Here is a 7673-nt window from a genome sequence, read left to right as displayed (position 1 = left end):
CTTTTAGCATCCTGTTGTTATATTACTCACATCACTATGTTTAACAATTTCTTGTCAGTATAGTCTAAATAGCTTTAATGTAGGACAGCTACATCAACATAAATATAACAACCAGAGCATTCAAGCATTTAGAATTTGTATTTTAAAGATTGGTAGCTAGTAGTTCATGATGAATAACCATTCATATAACATGATTACCAGTTTCATACCTTTTATATTGAGACCAAATATCCAAATGATTTCTTTAAACAAGGATACACACATGCCGGCATGTTACTAACTTCATTATTGTTACTACATGCAGTGCCAGCAGCTCTGTACTGATGCATAAAAAATCCAGGTTTATAATTGAAGCAATGCACATAATTAATGTTAATTAGATAAATGTGTGATATTTGATTTAAATGAGATTTGATTTAAATTCAAAAAGGATTTCCTGCTGGACCTACAAAACCAATTTCAAAACAGTTGGGACAGTAGGTAGAGAAAGAAAGCAGTGATCCATAATTAAATTCAAAAAATAAATTTTATTTGGACCTACAAAACCAATTTCAAAACAGTTGGGACAGTAGGTAGAGACAAAAAGCAGTGATCCATACTTAAATTAAAAAAAGGATCTCCTGTTGGACTTACAAAACCAATTCCAAAACAGTTGGGACAGTAGGTAGAGACAGAAGGCAGTGATCCGTAATTAAATTCAAAACAAAATTTCCTATTTGGACCTACAAAACCAAATTCAAAACAGTTGGGACAGTAGGTAGAGACTGAAAGCAGTGATCCATAATTAAATTCAAAAAAATACATTCTATTTGGACCTACAAAACCAATTTCAAAACAGTTGGGACAGTAGATGGAGACAATAGGTAATGTTTGTAGATACATGTCGATTTCTTATTAGCTGCCTGCAACACATTCTAAAAAAGTTGGGACATGGGCATTGTAATACTTAAAAGTTTGTGGAATGATGAAAAACACATTTTGGCACTTTCCACAAGTAAATGGGTAACAGGGGATGCTATTGTGAAATAAAAATCAACATAACTCTGTAATCAGTATACTTTAGAAAACCCATATTTCAACAACATCCAGAAATGCTGTCAACTTCTCTGGGCTCACAACAGAGCTGGGCTGAAAAAAAGAAAACTTTGAGTGATCCGACCTTTCAGTCCACCTTTCACATTATTTTTTTAAAAAGTGTACATGGTGTTGTCCAGACCAAAGAGGAAAACATCATCCATCAGTCTGTTATGCTGCCATATAGACATCCCCAGGAGCTTGTCTTAAGCAAGACGATGTCAAGCCACATTTGCATGTGTTAAAACTGTGTGCCTTTGTGGTAGAAAAGTGAAGGTGCTAGACTGACCTGCCTGCAGTTCAGATTTGCATGTGACACAATATGAAGCGTAATATACAACAATGGAGGCTTCAGACTGTAAAGCAGAGCAAGCAAGAAGAGGAAATTACTTTACCAACTGGTGTCTTCCATTTCTAAACAATTAAATAACAATGTTTAATGAAAAGGTGATGTCACACAGTGGTAAAGTTGCCCCTGTTCCAAGTTGCAGCCATCACATCTAGAATGATGTACATAACACAGCAATAAAGCTGCTGAGTTAAAAATGTAAAATCCTAGGCCGCTTAGGTGGCGGAGCGGGAAAAACACACGCAGCAACCAGGCTGGGATCTCGAATACATCGTATCGAATCTCAGCTCTGCCTTGCCGGCTGAGGATGAGCGGCCACATGAACAACGATTGGCCTGTTGTTCAGATGGGCAGGACTAAGGCGGATATGGATCTCTCTCTGTCAGACTGGTGCAATTACGACCTCTGCTGGCCGATTAGAGGCGCCTACACAGAGATGAGGAAAGAGTGCTCTTAGGGTGTGTCTCTCCGTACACAACGCTAGGTGGCACAGCACACCTCAATGTGTGGGTGATAAGATGCATACGGCTTGCTGCCCATGTGTTGGAGGGGGCGTGGGTTAGCTTCGATCTCCTCTGTCGGAGCAGGGTTTGGCATTGGTGGAGAGGAAGCATGACGCAATTGGACACGCTAAAAAGGGGGAGAAAAAGGGGAGAAAATGCATAAAAAAAAAAAATCCTGTCTTTGCTGGTTTTAGATAATTTAGATAATTAGAAAAATATAAGTAAAAACAGCAAAGATTTGCTACTGTCCCAACCTTTTGAATTGGAGTTGTAGAATCGAAGTGATCTTTCATTAGAGGGGACGCATTTGGCAGCAGGAATGGATAATTTGGCTTAACAGTGGCGTTATGGGTAACATTCTGTGGTGTTGTGCATGTCTGCTGATTTCAGCACAACATTGGCTCACTATACACAGCAGTGGTGTGTGTGATATCTACAGCTTCAATGTTAGGTTAAATATCAACCAAGAGCTGTTAGAACGGAAATTAAATGAGCTTCTGACCTCATGACTTATTAATAGATCATAATCTTAACATAGATTACTGTAGAACATCATATCTGATGACTCTATTCTATACTCAATGACACAGATCTCAATTGACGTCAATTTTCTGTTTAACTTCTGTCCAGTTTTTTAAATGATGTTGACTCTGTTGGATTTTGCTTGAACACCTGAGCAGCATTTTTAATAGTGTTGTTAGGGTTGATAGATTTTAGCCATGGCAAAATCAAACATAATAGGAGAATTTTCGATGCATGTACCCTTTTAATTTAAACCATTTATTTTAGCCTGACTTTGTTTTCTCAAACACTACAAACTTACACCTCACTGGCATATCCAGATATGACCACACCATTAAGCTGAAAATTAAGTGTTGATAAAAAACCAAACATCTGGTAACCTCAACTTCTACATATGATCTACAAACCCATTTCCAAAAAAATTAGGACATTTTGTAAAATGCAATAAAAAAAAATCTGTGATTTGTTAATTCTCTTAAATTTTTATTCTTTACTGTCTTTCGGTCCATCTAAGATGAGCTTAGGCCCAGAGAACTCTGCAGTGTTTCTGCATGGAATTGTGCAAAGTCTATGTTTTTTTTTCTTTGTGTAATAGGGTTTTAATTTGCATTTCTTGATGCAGCAGTGGACTGTGTTAGGTAACAGTGCTTTTCCAAAGCACTCCTGAGCCCACATGGCTGTATTTAGCACAGTATGACTTTGCCTGAGAGTTCAAAGGTTACACACTTTCAGTGGTTGTTTCGTTCTTGGCCTACACAGACAATTCAATGAAGATTGGTACAAAGAAGTGAGCCACGACCCATCATTGCTTGCAAAGGCTAAGCCTTTGTTGGATCTTACTTTTTAACCAATTATGATTCTGTCACCTGTTACCAATTCACCTCCTCATTGTGGAATATTTCAAAACACTGTCACTTTTCATTGTTATTTTACCTCTGTCCCAACTTTTTGTAGTTTGTTGCAGCAATCAAATTCTAAATGTGTTTATTTGTACAAAATACAATGATCAGTAAAAACAGTGGAATTTTTTCTTTCTACTTTAAGTAACAAATCACATATTCTTTTTACAGCGTTTTACAAAATATCCCAACTTTTCTGCAAATGGGGTTTGTAGTTAATATAGTTTAAATGATAAAAATAAAGAAAAAATCAAACATGTCTTGAAAAAGAGCAGAGTTGCTTACAGGCTGTATACAGATCTGGAGCACTGATGAGAAGTGTCCTATGTATTTTGGTGTTTATTAAATAGATAATTGTTAATATATTTAAGTATATTTAAGTTTAAGACATTAGTGCAGTGGAACTGATTTAAACTCCACCTATCTTGTCTCTCGTAGTGAAGTTATGTGTTCTCATTTTACTCTCTCTTTTCTCCCTTCAGTATTCCTAAAATCTTCTTTAGTTTTTCAGCTATTAAAATCCGACTGTTGCCCTTTAAATTTTGCCAGACTGGAATTTAAGCAATGTATCTCTAATCATGGAATATTTGGTTTGACTGATTGCAGGAATGGTTATGTGGTTTACCTAGTTCTCTTGTTTGTTGATGCCCCTTGAATAATGCACTTAACCTAGATAATTTAGTTGACTACCAATCCTACAAACATATCATTAAGAATATGCATGTTAAAACAAAGCAGTTTTCTTAACAAGAACACTAAGGGTATTTAATTCACCTAGATTTACTATTCAGAATCTCAGGTGTCATCTATATATGTATTCCCCCAATTAATATTATATTATACACGATTTCGTGCTTATTTAAATCATGTATCGGAGAGTTTATAGAAATGCCATTGCATTGCAAGTGAATGTTATTACTGTACTTTCCCAGCTGAGCATTTGGACATAGTGAAAGAGAAGCTTTTGTGTAAAAGATTCTTTAGAGTCTTTAAAACGGCATACTGGTACATGGGTAAATTAGTATCATCACCAGCAAACAAGCTCCTACAAATTCACTGGCTGAGTCTGCCTTAGCATATGTGGATCAAAAATGAGCGCTTGCTCCACCTTAACCAGATTTGCTAGAAACAAGAGACTGATACTGTCACTTCTCTAAACTTGAACAAAAGCTTTGTTAGGCATCTTTAATAACAGCTACATAATAGCATGTTTTAACATTATTATACTGTGGAGCATGGAAGAGTGCAGTAGATCCCCTCTTTTCCTGGCAGCAGCGACAGACTATATATTCCCAAGACTAAAAACCTGTGTTATTTTATATTCCACTGCAGCTTTCAAAAACTAACCACTTTAAGCTAATATAAGCTACATATGAAGGAAGTGAAAGTATTTCATGAGATATTTTTGCTTTGTTTTGAGTGATTGTGCACATAATTACAAAGTTTATTTTAAGTGAACATTTTGTCTGTTGTGTGAAGCTATTTTAAGTTAAAAATCTTAACTCCGTTAATTTAAAAATGAAAAAAAAGAATGTTGTGTTTAATGTAAACCCAGTTGCATAAACTTCAGGGAGCTTTAAAGCTTGTGTACATCTATTCCCAATAAACTGGAGTAAATTGTAATCCTGTTTGTTTTTGAGTTCTTGTTTTAGGTCAAGGGGCATTACAGTTGTAGACATTCTTTAAGATGTGTGCTTTTATTTGCTTGTATAAACTGTCATTTCACTTTTTTATAGAAGGAACAATGAATACAAACTCCATATTTAAGAGGCTTGTAAAGGCTGATTTCAACATAAATGTCAGGTCAAAATGTGGTAAAATAACCCCCAGCTAACAACCAAAACCCTTAGTGGTAATCAGAGATGGATGAAGTCGCACGTAAGTCGCACACACGGCGACTTTAGACTAGTTTCAAGTGACTCGCAAAAAATGACTTGTGGACAGCACAACATTAGTTACGTGTGACAATTATACAGTGGGGTATTTAGTCAGCCACTGATTGTGCAAGTTCTCCTACTTAGAAAGATGAGAGAGGTCTGTAATTTTCATCATATGTACACTTCAACTATGAGAGACAAAATTAGAGAAAAAAATCCAGGAAATCACATTGTAGGATTTTTAAAGAATTTATTTGTAAATTATGGTGGAAAATAAGTATTTGGTCACCCACAAACAATCAAGATTTCTGGCTCTCACAGACCTGTAACTTCTTCTTTAAGAACTTCTTCTTCTGTCCTCCACTCATTACCTGTATTAATGGCACCTGTTTGACCTCGTTATCTGTATAAAAGACACCTGTCCACAGCCTCAAACAGTCAGACTCCAAACTCAACCATGGTCAAGACCAAAGAGCTGTTGAAGGACACCAGGAAGAAAATTGTAGACCTGCACCAGGCTGGGAAGAGTGAATCTACAATAGGCAAGCAGGTTGGTGTGAATAAATCAACTGTGGGAACAATTGTAAGAAAATGGAAGACATACAAGACCATTGATAATCTCCCTTGATCTGGGGCCCCACGCAAGATCTCATCCCGTGGGGTCAAAATGATCATGAGAACGGTGAGCAAAAATCCCAGAACTATACAGAGGGACCTGATGAATGACCTGCAGAGAGCTGGGACCAAAGTAACAAAGGGACCATCAGTAACACACTACGTCGAGAGGGACTCAAATCCTGCAGTGCCAGGCGTGTCCCCCTGCTTAAGCCAGTACATGTCCAGGCCCGTCTGAAGTTTGCCAGAGAGCATATGGATGATCCAGAAGAGGATTGGGAGAATATCATGTGGTCAGATGAAACCAAAATGGAACTTTTTGGTAAAAACTCAACTCGTCGTGTTTGGAGGAAGAAGAATGCTGAGTTGCATCCCAAGAACACCATACCTACTGTGAAGCATGGGGGTGGAAACATCATGCTTTGGGGCTGTTTTTCTGCAAAGGGGACAGGACCACTGATCCGTGTTAAGGGAAGAATGAACGGGGCCATGTATCGTGAGATTTTAAGCCAAAACCTCCTTCCATCAGTGAGAGCATTGAAGATGGAGCGTGGCTGGGTCTTCCAGCATGACAATGATCCCAAACACACCGCTCGGGCAACGAAGGAGTGGCTCCGTAAAAAGCATTTCAAGGTCCTGGAGTGGCCTAGCCAGTCTCCAGACCTCAACCCCCGTGTTGCCCAGCGACAGCCCAAAACACTCACTGCTCTAGAGGAGATCTGCATGGAGGAATGGGCCAAAATACCAGCTACAGTGTGTGCAAACCTGGTGAAGACTTACAGGAAACGTTTCACCTCTGTCATTGCCAACAAAGGTTATGTTACAAAGTATTGAGTTGAACTTTTGTTATTGACCAAATACTTATTTTCCACCATAATTTACAAATAAATTCTTTAAAAATCCTACAATGTGATTTCCTGGATTTTTTTTTTCTCATTTTGTCTCTCATAGTTGAAGTGTACCTATGATGAAAATTACAGACCTCTCTCATCTTTCTAAGTAGGAGAACTTGCACAATCAGTGGCTGACTAAATACTTTTTGACCCCACTGTATATACAGTATATACATTTATAAAACGGATAGTTCCGGTCCTAAAATCTGATTGGCTGAGCCGCGTTCGAAGTCGTTGTAAAATCCCCGATAAACGCACACCTATGACCACCTCACATCATTCCATATTAATACGTCACCGAAAAGAAAAAGTTAATGTTATTTTCGCCCTCATGTTGCCTAGCAACACTGTTAATGGAACTACCTTGCGTCGCGGAAGAATGCTTTATTGTAAGTTTATACACAATAAATACATTTATGAATTAAACATGGTTGTATTTATTGTATTTTATGTTGACCGCCGTTTTATAAAAGCAATAAGCCACAGCTTCCGGCGAAGTGATGAAGCGTTGCTTCCTACTTAAAATGGTGGAATACCCTACATAGTGCACTTCACAGTAACAGATAATGTGAATGGAACGTGCCTACAGAATTGGCCCTAATGATTTTAAGAACCGCTTTCTGAACCAATCAGACATTCTGATTTTAATTGTTAGTAAGAAATGCTGTTATTTGCATGTATTTAGTTTGCAGCGTCACACAGATGATTGTCAATGAAACGCTTGATTGACTTTTTAACGAGTTAGTGTTTTACTTCACAACCGGGAAAAGTTTGGAGGTTTTTAATTATGAGCACATTTACAAAATAACGGATTATATTCCTAATGGGACAACACACGGTTATAAATTTAATAGCATCTGGAACAACATAAGCTAAGGTAAACAGTATTATGGATTTTTTGCTGTGTTTGGGATTTTGCCCGCTGTGCCGTAATTTGCAAT

The sequence above is a fragment of the Trichomycterus rosablanca genome, chromosome 1 (assembly GCF_030014385.1).
Source record: "Trichomycterus rosablanca isolate fTriRos1 chromosome 1, fTriRos1.hap1, whole genome shotgun sequence".
NCBI lineage: Eukaryota > Metazoa > Chordata > Actinopteri > Siluriformes > Trichomycteridae > Trichomycterus > Trichomycterus rosablanca.
This window is presented reverse-complemented; position numbering follows the sequence as displayed.